The sequence below is a fragment of the Budorcas taxicolor genome, chromosome 10 (genome assembly GCF_023091745.1).
Source record: "Budorcas taxicolor isolate Tak-1 chromosome 10, Takin1.1, whole genome shotgun sequence".
NCBI classification, from domain to species: Eukaryota; Metazoa; Chordata; class Mammalia; order Artiodactyla; family Bovidae; genus Budorcas; species Budorcas taxicolor.
In genome coordinates, this window is record NC_068919.1 from 16677231 (window position 1) to 16702087 (window position 24857).

Here is a 24857-nt window from a genome sequence, read left to right on the forward strand (position 1 = left end):
CCCACTGTGTCCTGAGCAAGTCAGACAGGGCCCTTGCCCTACAGGAGCCTAAAGTGAGGGACAGACAAGCAAGCATCATCAGTCTCTGGTTGTGAAGAAGGCCAAGTGCAACACCGGGCTGCCTGCCTCGCAGGAAAATGAAGCCATTAGGTGGAAACTGCTTTCAACAACCAGCCCCACTCTGTTTGCACACCTGGGGGGCCCACAACCCCGGTCTCCTTGCTTGTTTTCTTGCTGGAGGAGGAGCCCTTCCTCCTTTACCATCACACTCTCCCTCCTCTGCCTCCTGGAGCTCCCCTTCCCTGTCAGGCCTGTCAGGGATCAGGTCCTCTCTCAAAAGTCCAACCTCCTCTTTTTCATTACCTCATCCCTTTCAGCTCCATCTCTTTTTTTTTTATTGGTCATAATATTAACTGTTTGCTGAACCTCATGCAGGTCAGTCTCACGGACAAGATTACTCACAGAGAAAAAAGGAAAGTGAAAGTGTTAGTCACTCAGTTATGTCCAGCTCTTTGTGACCCCGTGGAGTCCACCGGGCTCCTCTGTCCATGGAATTCTCCAGGCAAGAATACTGGAGTCAGTAGCCATTCCCTTCACCAGGGGATCTTCCTGACCCACGGATCGAACTCTAGTCTCCCGCATTGCAGGCATATTCTTTACCGTCTGAGCCACCAGAGAAGCCCCTCACAAAGAACCAGCCATGAATAAAATGGCTCTTTACCTTTGTGGGTGGGGTGGGCTTACGGGGGGCAGGTAAAAGGGCAGAGAAACAGGAGCCTGGTAGGGGAGGAGAGGGTGGCAAGGCCAGAGCAGAATTGCTGTAATCATGCTGTGTATTCCAAGTATGAAGGGTGTTCATTCAGGGCATTAGAGGCTGAGGCAGCAATGCCATCCCTGAAGGTCATCCTGCAGGTTCCAAAATGGATGGTTCTCCAGAGCCGGTCTGGAAGCTGGGTGGAACTTCCTGGAGGCTCAGGCTGACCCCTAAGTTGTGAGCAGGTGCGGGTGGCGCCGGCCGGGAAGCGTGTCCAATGCTCACATCGCCAGTGGGTCTGCCTCCAGCGCCTCCAGAGAAGAATGTCCTCTCCCCTCCTTCACTTCCGGAAAAGCACATGAGGATATCGTTGGCAGAGCATCTCATCAAGACCCAGTGCAGAAGGGGAACCTGGGAGCTCCCTGTTCCTGGGGGAGACTGTGTGTCAGGGTAGCAGGATGTCTTAGTGATAATGGACAGTCCAGCGTGGCTGCTGCCGGGCAAGGCTGGGGTCTGAACTCAGATCTGCAGGCCTGCCCATCCTCTGCTTCATTTCCCAAACCACGCTGACCCCTGTCCAACATCCTGTTAAAGAACTTATGTCTTTCCTGTCCCTGCCTCTTGAGAATCGTCTGAAATCCTTTCAACCATCAGAGGATGTGAAAGGCTGTGAGCCACTGACTGTGGATGAAACCTTCATGCCCTTTCCTTCTTCTGAAAGAACACTCACTACAGAATCAAACTCAAACATCAGAGGGGTCAGTTTCCAACCTGTGGTTTTGAGGTTCTTTTAGAAGCAGAATTCTTCATTCAAATATTATACGTAATCCCACTCTACACGGAGGGTCCTGAGGGACTGCTGGGTACCCTGCTGACCACCCCTCTTCTGTCCTCCCTGGGCAGGGGTGGGTAACAACAGGTTCTGGAAAACAGCAAGCAGAAGGGTGGTGGGGGTGAGCGCAAGATGCTTCCTATCAACCCAGAGAATCCTGGCAAGTGGCAGAGGACTGTGGGAGAGAAGTGCCAACAAAAAACCCTTTTCTAGGGCAGTGACCATACGTCTTTGGAAAGGAGTGGGGCCTTGAGGTGCAATATCTAGAAATGGAGCTAAAAAGATGGTTTTGTTCCTTTGGCTACATTTTTTCCTCGAATAGCTTTGGCCTGAGGACGGGGGACATTGCTGATGACCAGTGTCCTGGTGCGGGAGGGGCCTTCCTTAGGGATTCTCGGAGTCCACACTTTAGTGCTGTGTTGCTGCTCTAGCTCCTGCAGACCCCAACCAGGATCTATGTGCATGTGTGTATTCACTCAAGTGAGAGAGATGCTGGATCATACATTTTTCTTCATAAATTACAAATATTATGTGATGTATTAACACTCTGGGCCAAGACAAATGTAATTTTGGATGGTTAAGTCCACATGACAAATGAGTGCCTATTAATTTTTATTTATCTTGAGTGAATTAACAGGAACTAGCAATGGAAAAAAAATAATTGTCTTTCTGCTCCTTTGTAGGAAACAGCTGATTTGGAGAAAAGCCTAAGAAACAGTAGCATAAAATCATAGAATGTTGAAGTTGAGAGAAACGCTTTCATTCAACAAACATGTATGGAGTATTTCCTAGGTCCTGGGGATTCAAAAGCAAACAAGAAACTGTTTCAGTCCTCAAGGAGCTCAGAGTCTTGTAGGGAGAAGGATTACTGGGGAAATTACAACAGTGGGAATTTGGTCAAGGAACATATGTTGTATGAAGTTAAAGTGGGCTCTTATTAATCCTCTTGTGCTTGGGGAGAAAGTCAAGGAAGGCTTCCTGGAGCAAGTTATATCTGCATTGGGTTTTGCTATATTAATAGGAGTTTGGCAAAAAAGAAAAAAGTAGGGGAAAACACTCTTGTCAGAAAGAAGGAGAAGAAGGGTTTATTCAACTAGGAGATGAGTTCTGAAGCCATCAGTCTAAAGGTATTGAGGTAGATGAGGAGAGACAGGGGAGGGGTCCAACCCAGAAAGCTGAGCTAATGATGGGTCAGGACTTTACCTTCATGATGGGGGGCATCCAAGGGCATGGAGGAGGGGAAAGACCACTTTGTTGGTCTTATGGAGGATTCAAGGCTGGAAGCAGAAGACTCTTGTGGAAAGATTGCAATGGACAGAGGAGGACAGAAGCTGGGCAGGGGCAGTGTGAAAGGGGAAAGTTGATGGGCTGTATTGGTTTCTTTTTGCTGCTGCAACAAATCACTCCACATCACGTCAGTCTCTGCTTCCATCATCACTTCATCTTCTGTCTGACTGAGCCTCCTACACCCCGCTTACAAGGACAGTGGATGTCCTACAATCCAGGATTGTCTCTCATCTCAAGGCCTTAATTTAGTCACATATGCAAATTCTCTTTTACCGTATCAATTAACATTCACAGGTTCCAAGGATTAGGAGGTGGATATATTTGGAAGGCAGCCTACCACAGGATGCAAGGGATTTTGTGAGATGTACACAGTACATTTAGTGACTGACTAGGGCATGAGGGGAGTGAGAAAGGAGTGGTTGAGATAACCCCTCTGATTACCGGCTTGGGCAAGTAGATGGCGGGGCAACTGGCTGAGAAAGAGAAGGAAGAATTGCAGATATGGGGAGCAGGGTGGGAGAGGTGGAAAGCAATGAGTGCTATGTTGAACACATCAAATTTGAGATGTTCTCTGGGCTTTCAGATCTATGGAATTCAAGACAGGGGTCTGGGCAAGAAAGAAATCCTAGTCACTAACAAGTAGTTGGTAACTGAAACTGGGGACATGGATACAGTAACTCAGGAAGAACACAGAAAGAAAGGTCTTTGAACTTTACGGTACACCAGACTACTCTTGCCTGGAAAATCCCAAGGATGGAGGAGCCTGGTAGGCTGCAGTCCGTGGGGTCGCTAAGAGTCAGACACGAATGAGCGACTTCACTTTCACTTCTCACTTTCATGCATTGGAGAAGGAAATGGCAACCCACTCCAGTGTTCTTCACTGAAGATTCCCAGGGATGGGGGAGCCTGGTGGGCTGCCATCTATGGGATTGCACAGAATCAGACATGACTGAAGCGACTTAGCAGCAGCAGCAGCAGAATCCTCTTGGGATAAGGTTGGTGGATTTAGCAAATGAAAACACAGGATACCCCATTAAATGTGAATTTCAGATGATCAACAAGGAATTTTTTAGTATGTCTCCAAATGTGGCATGCACCTCTGGACATCCTAAATTGTATCTGCAACTCAGCTTTGAAACCTTGTTAACAGGCATTTTCATGGGCTCCATTTTCAGAGAGTCTAGTTCAGTAGATCTGAGGGCAAGGTCTGGGAACCTGCATTTTAACATGCTCCCCTGCAGGGTCTCACACAGTGAGACCTGTGACAAACACTGAAGGAGAGTGAAGTGGGGAGAGGGCTCAGGGGCCGACCCCAGGGATCTCAACACTCAAGGGTGAGAGAAGACAGAAGCCAGCGAACACATCTGAGAAGGGACAGATGAGCAGGAGGAAGATGGGCCTGGGGTGCTATCACGGGGGTCCCACGGTGGAGGCAGACGGGGTCCCCTGGGGTGGCAGTTCAGTGAGGAGCTGTAGGGGCACACAGAGAAGAGACCGTTGGTTGCCATCCGGGGTCAGTGGTGACCCTGGCCAAGTGGTAGACTCCTTGCCAGGCCCTCTCTGGGTTCCCCGGAGTCGTCTTGCTGCTGTAGGGTGTTCCAGAGAACAGCGATAGCACCCAGCGGGTCTCTGCTTCTCTGCCCGAGGGCTGTCTGTAACAGATTGACTGCAGGCAGGTACAACCTGGAGATGCAGGGAGTGTCCGCAGGCAACTCCCACCACTGGGGGCTGCCATAGGGGTTCAGCGTCCCAGCCTCCACACCCCTCGGAGTTCTGTCTGCTCAGATCCCCAGGGTAGGACCCCACGGCTCTCGTGGGGTGGACAGTGGTGGTGACCGGCTCTTTAACTCACTTGTTTGGCTCTTCCTCCTTCCCTGTCCTGTTCCTCCTGGACCCCCACCCCATCTTCACTTCATGGGATCACTTCCGAATTACGTACCTGTGTCCTTGTTCAGGGTCTGCTCCCGTGCATGCTGTGTGCTTAGTCACTCAGCCATGTCCGACTCCTTGTGACCCCGTGGACTGTAGCCCACCAGGCTCCTCTGTCCATGGGATTCTCCAGGCAACAATGCTGGAGTGGGTTGCCATTCCCTTTTCCAGGGGATCTTCCCAACCCAGGGATCAAACCTGTGTCTCCTGCATCTCTGGCATTGCAGGCAGATTCTTGACTGCTGAGCCACCAGGGAATCTCTGGTCTGTTCTTAGGGGGACCCACACCAAGACTGTTGGAGATGACTGTTTCAGTGGGGCCAGAGGGTTGATCCGAGGGTGATGGCAGAGTGGGTGGGGAGGAGTGATGGGCCCTTGAGGGGTTCTGAAGCAGATTTGTCCCTGGGTCCCCCTTCCTCACTTGCAGCATCCAGTCCTTGGTACTTGTACCTGGTGTCCCTCCTGCAGAGCTTCTGGGGCCCCTCAATCCTGGTGGACGTTTCCCTGGGACAAACGTGCCCTCCGCAAATGTGCTGATAAGCAGATGCTGGCTCCCCTCTCCCCACCTCCCCCACAGTCCTGCTCTTCCTTTCAACACAGGCCTTCAATGTCTTAAAGAAGCAAGGAGAGTCGCTGTATTGAGCACTGCTGTGTGTCCAGCTCTGCTGTCTCTTTTAACTTTCACAACAACTCCATATTCCATATTGCAAATGGAGAAACTGAGGCCCAGGGAAATTGAGTAACCTGCAGAGGTCCTCTGGCTCCGTGGGGGTGGAGCTGGCACGTGGACGTGGGTTGGCCTCTCCAGGCTGGCTCAGGCCCGTGACGGGTATTTGAAGATGGCACTCACACTCAGGGGCTTCACAGGTGGCTCAGTGGTAAAGAATCTGCCTGCTGATGCAAGGGACAGAGGTTTTACCCCTGGGTTGGGAAGATCTCCTGGAGAAGGAAATGGCAACCCACTCCAGTATTTTTTCGGGTTTCCCAGGTGGCACAGTGGTAAAAGTATCTACCTGCTAATGCAGGAGATGCAAGAGATGCGGGTTCGATCCCTGGGTGGGAAGGATTTCCCTGAAGTAGGAATGGCCACCACTCCAGTATTCTTGCCTGGAAAATTCCATGGACAGAGGTGCCTGACAGGCTACAGTCCATAGCGTTGCAAAGAGCTAGACATGACTGAGCACACACCCCACACTGAACCATGCTTTTCCTTTCCCTGCCCGGGCCTGTGATCAAATTTTCTCTAGCTACTTTTCCAAGAAGCCGGGTTCTCTTGAGACAGGCTGAGACCGGGCCCTGGCCCCTTTGTTGCAGTGCTGCGATGCTTATACTTGGACACTCCTCTTCTCTGGCAACAAAATATAAAGAAACTATATGGGACTAAAAATAGCTATGTGCAAGGGGCTTCCACAGTGGCTCAGTGGTAAAGAATCCACTTGCAATGCAGGAGACAGAGCAGACACCTGTTTGATCTCTGGGTTGCAAAGATTCCCTGGAGGAGTGCATGGCAGCCTACTCCGATATTCTTGCCTGGAGAATCCCATGGACAGAGGAGCCTGGCGGGCTACAGTCCATAGGGTGGCAAAGAGTTGGCCACGACTGAAGCAACTTACCACACAGGCATGTGCAATTAGGGCTGGGCAAAAGATACAAAGAGACCAAAAAACCAACTGCCACTTTCGAAGAGCCTGAAGCAGAAGCTCATGTCCTCTGCTCACAACACTATCTAAAAGATGGGCAAAACACTTCAGTCACCCCTCTGGCCTGACCCTTGGACACACCCCTACCCTCACCCCATATAGGGAACCAGCTCACGCCCTACTCGGGGAGCAGACCAGCAAGGAAATCTGTTTATTCTTACTCTTCGCTTGTTGTAGCAGGAGCCCCAGTAAAGCCTTGCCTGAATTTCTTGTCTGGCCTCTAGTCAATTTCTGTTGACTGGGGAAGGCCAGAACCCTAGTCAGTTACACTCTGATCTCCCACCTCTTGGGTGACACTCTCAGTCTGTGTTCCTAGTGAAATGGTAATTTTCAAATGAAGTCCATAACCCAGAGGTGATAACTTCTGTTGGCTGGAACTCTATACCTCTAACTTCCATCCCAGGATGACATTCACTTCTGAAGCATCCCTGAGTGGGCTCATGTGATACTTTGAGGCTGCCTAAAACTCTTGGGTCTTTTTCACATGAACTGCAGCCAAGTCATGATGCTCCTGAGGCTGTTCATCACTTTGAACCCAAATGCAGGCATTGACATTTGTTAGGACTGTGGTTTTCATGGTTGGAGCTAATATTACAACAAGGTAAGAGTGTGACAGCTCCTGACCCCTGTGTCCACTCACAGAGCCCTCTACAGGATTTTTCTAAAACTCAATGTGATCAGGCCTCACCCTAGCTCAGGATCCCCAGGGTCTTTCCATTCCTGGAGGATAAGGTCCAGAGAGACCTTCAGAGGTCTGTCGGCCACCGTGGCCCACAATGTTTGAGGGGCCATCAGAGCCTCCTCTGGGCATTTGCACATGCTTTTCCCTCTGCCTGGGGCCCCCTCCCCACTCCCTGTTTCTGGATAATTCTTTCTTTTCCTTCCACTCCTAGAGCATTTCCTCCTCTCAGCAGTTGTCCTTGATACCCCTCTCCCCACTCTCGCCCCAGTTGATGGGAGTGAGTCCCGTTGTCCCGTATTGTCAGAGCCCCACCTCTTGTCTCAGCTCTAAGGGCTCAGCCCTGAGTCATGAGTCACAAGTCTTTCTTGAGTCCTCCAAGCCCTAGTCTTGACCTTGAGGACACAGAGATCAATGCACCACCTTCCTGGGTCTGGAGGAGTTTACCATGAGATTGAGAGGCAGGATCAGGCCAGATGGAGTGGTGTGCTGGCCAAGTTAAGCCCGGATGCTCTGGGAAGCAGCACAGGGAAGACAGGTAGTCAAGGAGGGCTTCCTGGAGGAAGAAGTATTGAAGTGGAGTTTTAAGATCTTGGTAGGATACATGATTATTGAATGATCATTCTTGCCTGGAGAATTCCATTGACAGAGAAGCCTGGGAGGCTACAGTCCATGGGTTTGCAAAGAGTTGGATACGACTGAGCACACACACACACACATACACACACACACACACACAGAGGAAACATGAGACCAGAAAGGGAAGGAGGAAGATGTTTTCCCAGCTACAGTCCTGAGGAAGCAAACTGGGACCTGCAGGAGGGTTCCCAACAATCCTGCACCAGCGTGTTTTACAGATGAAAACAGGGAGCTCTAAGAGGGTGAAGGACTCACTGAAGGCCACACAGCACTGGTCAGAGCCTGGCGCACAGTAGTTGCTCTGTATAGAGGCAAAAAAGGGCTGATGACTGACCACAGGCGTGAATAAGCGAGTGAGTGAATGAATGAATGATAGAATTTAAGCCCAACATGTCTGTCTCTCAGCTCAAGCTCTGGTCGGTCCTGAACCAGGTCGTCTGGATTCTCTCCACCTCCATGAGAATAATGAAACCCTAACTGTGGGGAGAATAAGTTCTACTGCTTTTCCCTGTGCTGGATGTGTCAGTCACTTTCAGAAGAGCCGTCTCTTTCCTCAGTCCATTCCTCTGAGCCAGGAGCCCACAGGCCACACATGTCCCCCGCTTCTAGAACCTTCTCTAACTGCTCCTGGGGCAGCTCTGCACCACCTCCACAGCTGCCCTTTTGAAGATGCTATTTGGTTTTCCTGCCTTCGCTCCTATCATTTTCTCCAGGAAAATATTTATCTTCCCATTACTTTAATCATGCCTCCTGGGTCCAGCAGGGAGGCCTTGGAGGAGAATTAGCCCTGTTTTTTGTTTGCTGTACTGGGAGAACAAACAGGCTTGTTTGACTTACCTGCATTTTCCCAGTAGGTGGACCCCTTGGAGCAAACACGGAGTAGCCTTGCCTCCTGCCCCTTGGACCTGAGTTGACCGTGGAGTGTTTACATCATTTAAAGGGAAAGGGCTGGGAAGCTGAACTCTGGCTGCGACCCTCCCAGCGGATGCCGACCGTCCAGAATCCCAAGAAGTCTTGGTTAGCAACGAAGTCTGCTTGCAGTTTGGTATAGAATGCCTCTCTGGGGCCACGATTGCCTCCTTCCAACTCTGGCTGCCCTTGCCTGCCTGTCTCTGGTGGGGGATATACAAGCAACTCCTGCAGCTCAATTCTAGAAAAATAAAAGACCCAATCAAACAGTGGGCCAAAGAACTAAACAGACATTTCTCCAAAGAAGACATACAGATGGCTAACAAATGCATGAAAAGATGCTCAACATCACTCATTATCAGAGAAATGCAAATCAAAACCACAGTGAGGTACCATTTCACGCTGGTCAGAATGGCTGCTATCCAAAAGTCTACAAACAGTAAATGCTGGAGAGGGTGTGGAGAAAAGGGAACCCTCTTACACTGTTGGTGGGAATGCAAACTAGTACAGCCACTATGGAGAACAGTGTGGAGATTCCTTAAACAGCTGGAAATAGAACTGCCATATGACCCAGCAATCCGACTGCTGGGCATACACACTGAGGAAACCAGAATCAAAAGAGACAGGTGTACCCCAATGTTCATCGCAGCACTGTTTATAATAGCCAGGACATGGAAGCAACCTAGATGTCCATCAGCAGACGAATGGATAAGAAAGCTGTGGTACATATACACAATGGAGTATTACTCAGCTGTTAAAAATAATACATTTGAATCAGTTCTAATGAGGTGGATGAAACTGGAGCCTATTATACAGAGAGAAGTAAGCCAGAAAGAAAAACACCAATACAGTATGCTAATGTATATATATATGGAATTTAGAAAGAAGATAATGATAACCCTGTATGCGAGACAGCAAAAGAGACACAGATGTATTGAACAGTCTTTTGGACTCTGTGGGAGAGGGCGAGGGAGGGATGATATGGGAGAATGGCATTGAAACATGTAAAATATCACATGTGAAACGAATCGCCAGTCCAGGTTTGATGCATGATACAGGGTGCTCGGGGCTAGTGCACTGGGATGACCCAGAGGGATGGGATGGGGAGGGAGGTGGGTGGGGGGTTCAGGATGGGAAACACGTGTACACCCGTGGTGGATTCATGTTGATGTATGGCAAAACCAATATAATATTGTAAAGTGAAAAAAAAGAAGTGTAATATATAAAAATAATATGTGTAGAAATTTAGGAAGTAGTTTAGTATAGCTACCATTTATGGCAAAACCAATAAAATATTGTAAAGCAAAATAAATAAATAATAAATTAAAAAAATAAATAAAGGGAAAGGGCTCCCCTCAAGCCAGGCCAGCGTGGCTCAGGCCGTTCTTGCTGGTTCACCTCAAAGAACATGTTCCTATCTCCGTATGAGGTGCCTGAGCTGGGCCTGAGGACCTCTTGAGGTTAAGGAAGCTTTCCATCTTCTTCAAATAGCAGCCTGACCCTGTAATACCTCCGTGGACTGAGGTAAGAGTGAGACTTCAAAATGAAAGGGTTCTAGAGATGATGGGTGGGGTTGGGTGCATGGGCTGTGACCAGGAAGAAAATGGAATTTGTGGGTGTGCAAGGGCCCTGCGTCTGGAGCCGGACAGATCTGGTGAACTTGAGTTACGGGTAAGCTTCTTGTTATGCCTGTGTAGCTAAGGACTGCGCTGATACTTCATTTATTCTACATGTGTTCAGTGAGCACTTCCTCTGTGCTGAGTATGAGGATATATCAGTGAACCAAACAGGTAATGGTCTCTGCCTATGGAACAGTGTTCCAGTGGAAGAAGTCAGGCAAACATAAAACATGAGAAAAATACATAGCAAGTGAAAAGAGGGCTGAAAAACCAAGCAGGATAAGGGTGAGAGGAAGGTCTTATAGAGGGGAATTGTGGTATCAACAGGGTGGTCAGGGTAGGTCTCTTGGAGAAACCAAAATTTGAGTAAGGACTGAAGTAGGAGAGGTGCTTAATTCTAGGCGTGTCTGCTTCCAAAGCCCAAACTCATAAGCCTATACTCCCTCTTTCCCAGATGAATGAGACCAGGGTGTTGGATGCATAATAGTACTTGGTAATTGTTTGTGCATTTCACTCCCATCCTTCTTCCTTGTAGGGTCTCCTGGGCACTCACCCACTGGAGGGGGTGGGGATGTGGCAGATGTGAGGGCAGGGCTCATCCTTAGAGAAAGGTGTGGGCAAAAAGTGGTGGGGAAGAGGAGTAGGCAGCCACCGAGATGGACGGCTCACCTTGAGGGCAGAGTGAACTCTGTCTGGTTGGGGAGTGGAGTTAACCCCGAGAAGGATGGGTCCAGCTGGAAAGGTCAGGTTCAGACAGCAATGTTCACTGTTCTCTGTAAATTTGTCCTGGAGACAAATGAAACGTGTTTATTGAAAGCCTGCTAGGGGACCCGTGCTTCAAGGCGGTTTCCCATATATGTCATTCTCACAACAGTTCTCTGAGGCAGGAAATATTATCTCCATTTCACAGCTAGGAATACTAAAGCTCTGAAGTTGAAAAGCTTATGTGCTTCTGACTGTCTGAGATATAGATCTGGACTTGGCTGATTCCACAGACCGGTCAGTTTTCACATCACTGTCATTATCAACTTCCCCATCTGAACAACCACCAGCAACATCACTGTCATCATCACCATCATCGTCAACATCACCAAGAGCGTGAGCATCGTTATCACTGTCAATACCACCAAAGTCTCCATCTACCTCATCTACGACATCCCGTCAATGGCCCCATGATCACTGGCAGCTGGGGAACAGTCTGATAGGTAACCGGGCTTAGGGGAAATCAGATCATCTCTCTCAGCGTCAGCTTCCTTATCTATAAAGTGGGATAATCATATTTCCCTCAGAAGGTAGGAGAGATGCTAACATCAGTCTTCTGCTTCCTGCATCCTACTGAAACTGTTCTTCTCGAGATCATTAGTGACCTCCACAACTGTCGTCACGATACTCCTTCCCCTTGGGGAATTGAAGGCAACTGACCGCTTCCTCTTCCTTTGCTTCTCCTAGTTTTTATGACACCCACTTCTTGGGTTTCCTTCGAACTCACCGATTCCTCCTCTTTTGCTGGCTCCATCTCTTCTACTGGACCTCTAAATGTTTGAATGTTCCAAAGCTTGGATCTAAGCCCCATACTGTCTTCATCCAAATTCTTCAAGGGCTTCCTCCCTGGTCCATGCAACCATCGTGACCCCCTGGGGAACACTACAACGACCCTCACATGATCAGGGGACAGCCAAGGAAGTGGACCCTAGGGTAGGCTCTGGAGCCCCTCTGAGGAAGGAAGACCCCTTCCCAGGTCCATCAGGACTAAAAGCAACCTTCTCAAGGAGGAGTTGTAGGGCTAATCCTGAGCAGAAGTGTTTGCAGGTAGTTTGAGGGGCCTCCGCCTCTCAAATCCGCATCCTTTTGACTTTACTTGCTCATTCAGTATGCATTGTCTCAGGAGATCAGAGCCCTTGGGCTCCTTCCTCCCCCAGACACGTCCACCCTGAGATGCCAGGGACAGAACCTCTTAGAAAGCGGCCCCCACCATCCAGGGGGCGGGGCTTCCCATTTAGGAGAGAACTCAGCAGAGAGCTAGAGACCCCCAGTTGAGTGGCTGGGGATATTCACCAGGACTCTTTCCTGGAAACTCTGAAATAGCACCCCTTGGGGGGCTACTGTTTCCACCCACACGTTGGCCCTATCCTGAGACAGATGGTCCCCATTGGGCTGTTCTCATGCAAATGAGAAGAGGTATGCTTTTAGGGCCTCTTGGCCTCAGGAGCATGATGGATCCGATGCCAGGAGAAGCAGATTGCCTACCCCTTATTTTGGGGGCTGTGGGTGGATGGCTTTGAGAGAAGCTCTCTTCCAAGAATGTGTTTTCCCTTTCATCTTCAGGACGCGATGCACTTCACTCTCTGCTCTTTTGAGGCTGACGTGAGTGCGAGATTGCTTGGGGGAGTGGGGGTAACACCTGGCTGCCTCTGCCCTCACCACTCACTGAGATGGGGGTGGCTAAGTCACTTTTGGCCTCATCCTTTGAGCCCTTTGCTTAGGGCTGCCCCACTGGAAACACTGTTGTCCGCTCCCCTCAGCCAGATTATTATTATTCCTAAAATGGCTTGGTGCTGTTGGGCCATTCCCTGGCTGTAAAACAATCCAAAATCTCTCGTCACTCCTGGAATAACGTCCCTGGCTTCAGTTTCACCTTCAAGCTCCCTACAATTTGGCCTTCATCAGCTTTTCCAACCACATCCCTCGTTCCTTTTCCACCAAGGTCTTCCCTCCAGGCAGACAGTCTGCCTCCTTCCACAGAGGGCGCCGGCATCACAGCTCTCCCCACACCAAACTGTGGTTAAAAGGCCCTCTCCCATCCCCTTCTTATCTGTCTAAACTTCTTGTTTTCCCAGACCTCAAACTTCGGTCCTGCCCCCTCCTTCCTTGGACCCTTTACTCATTCACTCCTGGCCCCACTGGACCACCCATGCCTTCCATGGGTCAGTCTGACCACCTGTGACTTCCCCATTGAGGAGGGTTATTTACAAAGGGGCCATTTACCAAGGTGCTGTCAGGGATGGGAGAACCACAGCGGGTTTTACAGTTACCTAGGGCTGGTCACAGTTGGGCTATTGCCATTCCTAGGCCTGCAGAAAGGAGGGGAAGCTGCTCACAACACTTGCAAGGGGGGAGTCCCACGAAGAAAAAGGGATTGTGAGTTTCCAGAAGAGAGGCAGTCTGCTGGGGCAGAGCTCTTGGGGAGTGAGGAGGAGACTGAACACTTAGACCTCAGCCTTCACTTTGCAGCCTCCTGCTGGGGTTTGCTGTTGGCTGAGGCCATGAAGAATCCAGAGGGCAAGGGCGCCCATTCTGTAGTCCCCATAAGCGCCCCCCAGGACAGGCCACTGAGTGGGAGGGCAGAGAGGAGCCTGGACTATGCTTTATACCTTAGACTTCCAATGGGTAAGTGGTGAGAATGTTGAAAGTTACGAAGAGAAAGTTTCTTAAGATCAAGCTGTTCAGCTTCACTTTACAGATGGGAACATGGAAGCCCAGAGAGGATTGATGCTGGTCTGGGACCACACAGTAAGGGAGTGTCAGGGATGAGCTCAGAGCGAGTGTGAGCCTCATAGTTCATTAATAAGTTGGTTCCTTGGAATCACTACATAAAAAATTACATTATAGGATTCTGAGTTGAAGTCTTACTGGCCGCAATGGCCATGCTTGGTAACCAGTGAGATGCCCTAGTTGAGGGGTTTCTATTTTTAAGGGGTGGTTGACAGCTCCCAGGGAAGAGATTCATCATGAAGGGAGAGGTCATTAGCAATGCCTTTGACCCAGCTGTAATTCTCAAGCCTGTTCCATACCTTGCTCCCGGGACACATACTTGAGTCCCATGAAGGATAGTAGGCTTGTGTGTGTGTGTGTGTGTGTGTGTGTATTTTACAGAGAGGGCTCTGCAGTAGAATATGATGGAGCTGTTCCATTAAATTCTGAGACACCCTGGATCCCAAGCTGTGCTGCCCTGGGACCCCTACGAGAGTATACCGCACAAAACAGAGAGAAGACCATCTTTTATCCCAACATACCTCACTTTGTTTTAACTCTCCACCCAATTTCTCTCTACTTGTTAATGAAAAATTAAAGTAATTGTAGTGTTTCACAATTCTGAGACATTCATATATATTACTCTTTTACACAACATGCTTGTGATAGAGCCAGGGCAGGGATTATTGCATCCAATTGTCTGATGAGGAAATGAATTCAGGGAGGTCAAATAAATGGTCCAAGCTCCCAAATGTGGAAAGTGATGGAACCAAACAGTGGGCTTGACTCTGAAGACCAGGCCCTTTGGATGGGACCACACCTGGTCCCCTCCCTCCACAAACACTGCTTTTTTTTCCTATCTTCTCCTATTTTTCCTCTTCCTCCTTCTTCAGCTCTTCCTTCTCATCTCCATCCTCTTTTCCCCATCTCCCCCCTCTCCTTTTTCTGAAAAGCCAAACTTCTCTCCAGTCCGGTACACCCAAAGCATTGTTTCAGGGACTTTCTTGCTTGTTTCTTAATAGTACGAGTGGCTACGTGGATCTCTTTATTGGCAGACCCTCTGCCTCCATGGAGAGAGCAACTAACTGGGTGCCTTTCTGCTTCTTGTACCCACCAAAGTGTTGTTTGCAGACAATACACAGAAATTACAAGCAACGTAAGTCCTTAAGCAATCTTTCCTTGAAACAATTAGATTCCGACATCTGCTTACTGTTTAATTATCTTCTGACTGAGGAAATGGAAAAGTTGACAAATAGTTTAACCCAACAAGAGTCAGGTTCCTTTTCTTTTTTCTGTCTTTGTAAACGTGTTTACAGAGCACCGATCTGCCAACCTTTCCTGGTCTCTCTGGGGCACTGGCAAAAAAACATAGACAAATATTTATATTCCGTGAACTCAAGATGGTTTTCATATTGTTTCCATGTTTAACTGATTTCAAATGAACGACAATGGTCCTTAATGTGGTTTACAAGAATTTGCCATTAATTTTCACTTAAAATTGGATCCAGCTGGTAGGTATGCCTACCCTTTATTCCAGTTCTTAATGATTTGCCTTCCTAAAACATGGGCTGCTTCCCACTGGCTGATTGGCACCACAACTTAGTGAGGACATCCGTCTCCTATTACATGTGAACAAAACTGAAGTTCAGCAGATTGTTCCTATTTCAGAGCTTCTTGCACATTGATTTGAGGCAGGCGACTGGGGAAACTCAGCGAAGGCCGTGAGAGTGAGCCTGACTTGGCATACCATCTATCCCTTCCTGGCAGCGAAGATGTTGGCTCCGGCTCTCAGCGGGAGGCAGGGTGGGGTTGCCCGGGCATGTAGGAGAGGTTCAAGGTCTCAAAGCACTTTAAAAACTTGCTGTTGCCTTTCTAGCTTCGTTTTTGAGTGCCTCAGTATGATGTCCTAGGTTCTTTGTGAGGTTTCAAGTTTTCCTTCCTTTGGTCTGAAGCTCTGATGTAAATGGTGGAACAGAGATGGACCTGGACAAAAAGAGAAGAGTTGAGCCAGAGGAACAGGATTCTGCATTGTGGGGATGTCATTTAACCTTGGTGGGATTCAGTTTCTGTTGAAGCAGTGTGACTAGATAATTGCATATTTTTGTAGGGTATAAATGTTGAATTGGTTGGCAAGTTGGGAGAACAGCCTTAAAAGGGAGGTAAGGTCCACCTATGAATAAAGTATGGTAGGAGTGGGTAGGAAGTAGGTTTCATGTTCATATTAACTCCAAGAGAAAGAGTGAGTTCCTGGAGTACATCGTGAAAGACGAAGCAGCTCCTTCTGAACTCAGTGACAAAGCACTCGCTGACTGGTTGGCAATGTCTGCCCTGGCTGCTGGGAATGGAATGGCAGCACCCATGCCAGGTATTCACCATTCGTGGATTGGATGAGCTTCAGAGGACCTTTGATTCTATTTTTGTGATAAGGAATAATTGCTAACCTCTCTCTCTGGAGACTGAGATCTAGGGAGCCAGACAATGAGGCCTAGAGCAGTGCTTGTCCAACTTGAATGTGCACACTTGAATCTCGTCAGAAAAGAATCCGTAGGTCTAGGGTAGGGCCTGCATTTCTAACCATCTCCTGGGTAATGGCGATGCTGTTGGTCCGGGGGCTGCACTTTGAACAGTGGATCCAAGGCAGCGCTCTGGACCTGCGGCCGTGCCCCTTCACTGCAGCCTTAATGGCTTCCACGTGCAGCCGACGTTCATTAAGCACCTTCTGTGTATATGCTCCTTTCCAAGGATTTTTCACAGATCATTTAATTTATTCCTTCAGACAGCGTTTTGATGTTGGATAGATTATTTCCCACCCACTTTTTCTTTTTTTTTTTGAGTTTTAAGTTACTTTGCAGGTGCAGTGGGTTTTACTGCTTAGCCCAGGGTCTATATACGGCAGAGCTGGGACTCACCACTGCACATACCTGGTCCTTTGAGGACCTAACACAGAAATGTAATCGTAGGACTAATGGTGCGAGTGCCCTTAACTCAAATGGGGCAGCTCTTGGAGCTGTGCTAGGGTATTGGTCTGATGCCAAACGTGCCCTCAGATTACAGAAAGCCAAGTTCTGCCTCGGTGACTGCTGGCTTCACCATTGTCGATGGTCATTAAGGCTGGCAGGAAACATCCCGTGATCCTGGGTTCCTGGGAAAGAGCCCTCTTTGACCTTATGAGGGTTTTGGAGCCAGACAGACCCAGGTCGGAATCTAGCCATATTATTTGACCTTGAGCAAGCTGCTAAACCTCCCTGAGTGAAGGGCCTCTCACTTGTTAAAAGAGGATGGTAAACATGCTTGCCTTTCAAAGTTGCTGGGAAGACGGAAATTAATAATGCAGTAAAGTGGATGATATGGTGCATAGTGCAGATAGAATACTCAATTTCCCCCTTTTGCCCTTCTGAAAACTGTGATGGTTTAATTTTTGTTATTCACTGCACAAATAGAACCATTTTAGATTCTCTTTCAATGCAGTGGTGTTACCTGTAAAACTGGGTTCAAAGTAGAAGTTTACTGTGGCACCTAACCCATATACAATAAAAAAGGAAATTGTATTAAGCACTAAATACCATTTTTTCCTGTAGAACAAAAAATAACTATTCAAACATCAAAACTTATACTCTAAAGTAAAACATGTCAGCACCGCAAGATACTCGGTCAACACAGACAAATTTGAATATGAGAAGCAAACTTCGAACGTCTCCGTCGTGACATTAGCAAAACCATCGACAAATTTCGCAGCTTCTGCTGTCTTGTGAGTGCTGTTATTTCTGTTAAACTTTGTTGTCACAGTGTTCCTTAAATAGTTTTTAATTGGTTTTCATTTGGAGAAAGAATGTTCTGCTTAAGATACAGGGGCAGGGATTGTCAAAAATAAAAGGAACAGATAATATTCTATGGAAAAACTTGTAGACATGCCGTACCATTCTTTATACTCCCTTGGCAAATATGTGGATATTTTCAGTTTTGTTGATTTCACTGGTTAATGATTTTTCACAAAGCAGTGCTTTAATTGGTAATGCTTCTAATGGGTCACTGGGACATTTATTTTTCACCTTCTGTGTGTTCTTCACTGTGGACTTTTCACCCATGTGAATTAATTAGCATGGCAGAAAAAATGCAAACAAGTCAGCCATTGCATTTAGCCGTGAAATTTTAGGTCTATTTAGGTAATTAAGGTTATCAATTAACTTGTGGGAAAAGGATAAGCCTTATAAGTGAGTGAAAGTCACGTTCAGTCGTATCCAGCACTTTGTGACCCCATGGATTATACAGTCCATGGAATTCTCTAGGCCAGAATACTGGAGTGGGTAACCTTTCCCTTCTCCAGGGGATCTTCCCAACCCAGGGATCAAACCCAGGTCCCATGCATTGCAGGCGGATTCTTTACCACCTGAGCCACAAGGGAAGCCCAAGCCTTATAAGATCTTTAAAAAACATTGCCGACAATCAAAGTACCCTCATGGCAACACTCAGCAAATAAATAGGTGGAAGCAAATGATGCAGAAATCTTGTTATCATGGTATTTTGGCACAATGTCAGCCAAAGTAGTCTTTCTTTGTTTTTTAAATTTGAGAAATACAGTCAGAATTTTTTCACTTGTCTTTTAAGATATTATCCTAGTTCTGTATGCATGAATTCATGATTCCATTAAAGAATTCTGTGTCCTTTCAGGTAAGGGAACAGTGGTAACTCTGCTAGCCATGTCTCTGCAAATGCCAACTCGGGTGCCCTCATTCTGTTAGCTATGAAGGCAGCAGAGGTCACTATGCTTTCCTAGGAACTGCTGTGAAAGTGAATGTATTTGTCGCTCACTCGTGTTCGACTCTTTGCGACCCCATGGACTGTAGCTCGCCAGGCTCCTCTGTCCATGGAATTCTCCTGGCAAGACTACTGGAGTGGGTTGCCATTTCCTTCTCCAGGGGAACTTCCCAACCCAGGGACTGAACTCAGGTCTGCTGCATTCCAGGCAGATTCTTGACCATCTGAGCCACCAGGAAAGCCCAGGAGCTGCCAAGTATGGCAGAAGAATAGCCCTAGACTCATTACATGTAGCGTTTCAGGCATGCCACACTCTGTTCAAATGGCATCTGGCATAAAATATGTATTAGAAACATTTTTTTCCAAACTGAGGTAGACCTGAATCATGCAGGGGAGAATTGACAAGTACAGTGATCACGGTGATCTGTCTCCACTTAGGTACTATGTAATGTGTTCTTGCATTTGCTTAGCCAATAAGAAACAAAGAGGCAGGGTTTGAATGTTCCAGTCTAACAGACTGAAGTATATATTTATGACTCCATAGGTAATTGGCTACGGGATAGATAAGCTTGAATATTAATGGGATTTTTCTTATTTGATTGTCATGGAAGCCAGAGAGGAAATCTACTCAACTAGAGCTTTGTTTATCCACCAGTTGTGCCACGTGTATATAAAAGCCACAGTTGTGTGGTCACCCAGCTACATCATGAGACTCTTAGAGGGCTGGTTCCATGGAAACTTTCAAAGCACAAGGGGCCTTGAAATGGGTCCTTATCCTAGTTTGACATGGGTCCCTTGGTTTCCCACTCTCACAGTTCTGACTCCTATGATGAAAGCCTCCCTTGCCTGGTGGAGCAGCTCCAGCGCCAGCTCCCCTGACCCAGCGTCCCTCTCCAGGGCCTCGCTAGCAGGACGTTGACTGTTTTGCCTCTATTCCTCTGTCTGGTCTTCTGTTTTCTGAGTTTCTCTTCTTTGCTGCATCAATCCTGCTTATCCTTTAAGACACAGCTGCTGCTGCTGCTGCTTCTGCTGCTGCTAAGTCCCTTCAGTTGTGTCCGACTCTTAGCGACTCCATGGACTGCAGCCTACCAGGCTCCTCCATCCATGGGATTTTCCAGGCAAGAGTACTGGAGTGGGGTGCCATTGCCTTCTCCATTAAGACACAGCATAGAGCCTGTATCAGTCAGGGTCCTGGCAAGAAACTGACAGATGATGTATCAGACAGAACAATTGACGAGCGCTAAAGAAGGGACCATTTAAGGGGGTGGCTTGGGCTCAGGGGAAGAACAAGAGCTACTGCAGCCCTTGGGGTGTGCTGGCAGCTGGGAGCTGCTACCATCCCTGGCTGGAAGGGGCGAGAGGAGGGAGTGTTTACTAGAAGCACAAGAGAAGCTGGGCTGCAAGTACGACTCACACCTTCACTAGAGGAAGCTGGTCACTGCCAGCACTCCACCCAGCAGAGAGGAAGCCAGAGGGACGTGGAGACCTGCTCTGCTCTTCTGCGCTGCTGTGGTGCAGCTTGATGGTGGAGGAAGCCAGGTTCTCCATGCTGCCTTCAGAGGTCAGAGCAGGGTGGAGGAGGCTGGAGCTGGCCAGGGAGTGCCCTCGCCCTCTCCCAGGGGAATCTAAGCCAAGAGGTGGCTCTCTTGTCCCTGCCCGCCCGGGAGCATGTTTGCCCCTGGAGGAACTAGAACACCTTTTGGTATTTTCAATGTATGCTGTCTCCCCACTTACGCCCTGACATGGGCACCTTCACTTATCCTTTGTACTTTTCTCATATGGAAGCAACCAAACATCCTGGGATTTCTTGGTCACATCAGTTTTGAATGTTCTGTTACTTTGTTGCCTGCCCAGGGCATCTGGACCTGGGCCTGGGATGTTGGTGGATATTCAGGTAAGGCTGAAGATTCTGAGGGACCTGGGCCTGGTTTCAGGAACGTTCACCAGACACAGCAGGAAACCAGAGCACAACAATTGGTAGAGAGAAGCTAAAGGTCAACTCAGGAGGAGCAGTTGGTGTGAGGGGAGTGGGGAGTGTCACCAAAAGCCAGGGATCAGAGAGAGGGGTTGAAATGGGATGCTGAGTTGGGGACACAGGGCCAGGAGGCACCTGAGCAAGCAAGTCACCATCAGGGCGACATCAGGAGAGGTGGGGAAGAGGTTTGGATGCAAGTTTGGAGACGGGGCCAGAGCTGTAGTCTAGACCTTGATATTCAATATGGCAGCCACTGGCCATGGGTGGCTATTTCCATTTAAATTAACTAAACTTTACTAAAATTAAAAATTCAGTTCCTTGGTCTCATTAGACACATTTCAAGTGCCCTACTGTGTTGTTCAGTGCAAGTTAGAACATTTTTACCATCATAGAATTTTCTATTGTACAGCCTGCTCCAGAAGGTCCTGGAGATTTTAGGGTCCCAACAATGCCAACCCCTCATAAACCTGTTTGTTTGCTTTGATCTGTTCATATCTGTCTTACTATCACACAGACCTGGTTTCAAATCTTCACTTTGCTAGTGAGTCAGCATGTGATGACTAGAGTTTTTTCATCTAGAAAATGAAGATAATAATAGAGGGCTAACTTGACTGAGGATTGAAAGCTGTCTTAAATGGTGAGATGTGCTACATGAGCTGTTTAATAAATTTCCGTTCCCAAGCTCCCTTGTGACGACAATGCTGTTAAAATCGTTAAGAGCTTCGTTTATTAAGATCTGTTTCTGCTGGCGCTGTGCTAAACAGTTTATTGTGATTGTCTCACTTAATCCGCACAATAACTCTGTAGGCAGATAGCATCATTGTTCCCATTTTGCAGATAAGGAAATGGAGCCTCAGAGAGATGAAAGCATTTGCCTGATATCACGCAGTGGTGAAGCTGAGTTTCTGTGTTTTTGTTAAAACTGTCACACATTGTTCTTTGCCATTTCCTATGTCTTATCTAACCAACCAGGCTGCTAAGAACATCATCTTGGGCTTCATTTGAGTCCTGCTTCAAGCTAGCAGGAGCCCAGACTAGTGCTTGGTTGTTAATTGGCACATCAATTTTGATAAACTGTAATAAAAACATTGATAATTTCTTCAGCCTTGATTATTGACTTTAACATTCTCGCCTCCATGGCTGTCTTGAAAACAAATCCAGGAACGCTCAATCTTTGTCTTTGATTAAGAGCAGAGCTGGTAGAGGACTAAAATCCAGGAGATTTTAGGAGCACCATGACCTTGGCTGCAGAGGGAAGAGATTAGCTCTTGTCTGAGGAGACTTGAAAAACTCAGAAAGGAAGTACTGAGACCATGCCTGGCTTTTGACTATAAGCAGCTAGAAAGTAGAATCTCTGTCCTGGAGAAATCATTTGTACGCTTGGAATTTCAGGTTCTTTAACTGAAAGAGACTAAGCCCTCCCTGCCCTGTGGGTAGTCTTGAGGACTGAATAGGAATTTAGGACCCATAGCACAGGAATGCCCTCGGTAAACATGCCTTGTTCCCACTCCAGATAGCTTCCTGGTCACCCTGGTCTTTCTGTTAGTGAAAGGGAAGGAACTCATTGTCTGCACCACACATGTTCAAGGAAACTGAAGTTGTGTCCTGGGAGTTATACAACTGATGTTAATTTCTACCTTGATTGGAAAGTCTCTTATTTCTTCCTTAATTTACTAAGATAAACTAGAACTGCAGAGGGACAGACTCCCAAACCTCATCACACCTCCCAGCCTCCCCTAGAGTTGGATCCTGGCTTCCTACCTCCTTGGTGACCACACGGTCTGCTGGCCAGCCACCTGGATGATGGTACCGGGAGGGAGGCACTGAGATGGTTTAAAGGATAGAGAACAACACGTGAGAACCCATTTAGGACTGGGATAGTGGGGAGGTGATGAAGACTGGGAGGCTCCCGAGGCAGTGAATCCAAGTTCCTCTGCAGCCTGAAGTTAGTGACATCAGCCTGAAGAGAAACCTCGGTTCACTGGTTTCTCCCCACCTCCTCCTCCAGTCTCTCAACAGGTTATTTCCTCTGGTGAATCCCATCATGAGCTGTTTTTCCCTGGCTTATTATTTGGGGTCTGTGGGGGAATTCTGACTGCCCTGGCTGGGAGTCACCACATTGTCTGAAAAGACCATGTTGACTAAGTGTTAGGTTCAGTGACATTATTTCCAAGCAGGTTGGGTGTGGCAGCTTGGTGTGGGAAGTTCTGATTTTAAACTCAGATTTCCCTGGTCTCCAGTCTTGGCTCTAGTAGGAGCTGGGTGTCAGCTGGGCAGGTCCTTCAGCTCTTTGATATTTTGGAGCACCAGCTCTGTACTGCAGGTTCACAGAAGCTATACCTTCTATTGGGCTTCCCTGGTGGCTCAGAGGTTAAAGCATCTGCCTGAAATGCAGGAGACCCAGGTTCAATCCCTGGGTTGGGAAGATCCCCTGGAGAAGGAAATGGCAACCCACTCCAGTACTCTTGTCTGGAGAATCCCATGGAGGGAGGAGCCTGGTAGGCTAGAGTCCATGGGGTTGCAAAGAGTCGGACACAGCTGAGAGACTTCACTCACTTCACTATACCTTCTATTCTCACAAGCCTGATGTGGGTGATAGCATTCCCATTTTACAGATGGTGAAATTGAGTCTTTTGGAAGCGAAGTGACTTTCTCTCTCCTTCCTTCCTCTCCTTCCTTCCCCTTCCCTCCCTCCCTCCCTCCCTCCCTCGCTCTTTCCTCCCCTCCCCTCCTTCCTTCTTCTCCCTTTTCTTTAATTTTTACTGGAGTATAGCTGCTGTACAATATAGTGTCCTTTTCTACTTACAGCAGAGTGAGTCAGCTGTAGCATACATATGACCCGTCTTTTTTGAATTTCCTTCTCTTTAGGTCACCACAGGACGTTGAGTAGAGTTCCCCATGCTATACAGCAGGTTCTCATTAGTTATTTATATCTTATTATATCCCTCCTCTTCTTGATCACTCTATCACTCTTCCGGATACGCTTTGAGTGCCTGCTAGTTCCACCTACATCATTACCTTTAAATATACTTTTGAGTTCAAAGACCCCTACTTGGGCTACTTAATGGTCTGTGCCTGAGACATGCTCCCTTGGGCTGTAGGTCAGCTTTGTTCTCCCCAGGGAGTGGGATGGCCCTAATAGGAAGGCAGTCCTGTCTCCCCTCTGCACAATCAGGCATGGGTGCTCACAGCCATCTGTGTTGCTTCCCACCTGACTGTGGACCCCTGTCCAAAGTTCTACATCCCCCATGGCGGAGAGACCCTGTGGTAAGTCCCTCATGGAGCTATGGCCCCTGGTGTGACTGCTGGTTTTCACCAGGCTTGACCATCACCCAGACCCCCTTGGAGCAGGAGATGAAGGCTTCATCTGGACCCTGGCTAGGACCCAAACCAAGGCAATGGAGAGAGACTGCAGGGAGACTTTTCAAAGCCAGTGTTCTTGACCTTCGTCTAGACGTTGAGAATGTTCTGTTTCGAGGAGAATCTAATTCCTGAAGTGGATTTGGGGTTGAGGCTGAGGCTGAGGGGCTCAGGGAATGTCAGTGAGTGTTGACTGTGGGGCAGGGGCAGGCGAGCCTATGAGGAAGGCTTCATTCCGCTAGCTGCTTGAGTGACTGCAGAAATCCCAAAGTAAGGTGTGATGAGTTTTTTATCTTTTTAATTGAAGTATAGTTGAATTTTAATATTGTGTTAGTTTCAGGTATATAGCAAAATGATTCAGTTGTACCTATATTTCTTCAGAGTCTTTTCCATTACAGGTTATTACAAGATATTGAATACAATTCCTTGTTGTTGTTGTTGAGTCATTAAGTCATGTCTGACTGTTTATGACTTCATGGACTGAAGCACTCCAGGCTCCTCTGTCCTCCACTATCACCTGGAGTTTGCTCAAATTCATGTTCATTGAGTTGGTGATGCTATCTAACCATGTCATCATCTGCCACCCCTTTTCCTTTGGCCTTCAATCTTTCCTAGCATGAAGGTCTGTTCCACTGAGTTGGCTCTTCACATCAGGTGGCCAAAGTATTGGAGCTTCTGCATCAGCATCGGTCCTTCCAATGAATATTCAGGATTGATTTCCTTTAGGATCGACTGGTTTGATCTCCTGGAAATTCTTGTTGTGTACGTATTTTATCTTTTAATCTCAAACTTCTAATCTATCCCTTTTGCCATCACCTTTAGTAAGCAAAAGTTTGTTCTCTATGTCTGTGAGTCTGTTTCCATCTTGTGAAGAAGTTCATCTGTATCATATTCTAGATTCCACATGTAAGTGGTGCCGTGCAGTGCTTGTCCTCTTTCTGACTTACT

General features: G+C 47.8%; 1 non-coding gene across 1 annotated transcript; it reads left to right on the plus strand.

Annotated features, from left to right (window-relative positions):
• Positions 1 to 22902: 22902 nt before the first annotated feature.
• Positions 22903 to 22974, plus strand: TRNAF-GAA (transfer RNA phenylalanine (anticodon GAA)). The gene has a single exon. It is a non-coding gene; the product is annotated as a tRNA-Phe (tRNA).
• The last annotated feature ends 1883 nt before the right edge of the window (positions 22975 to 24857 follow it).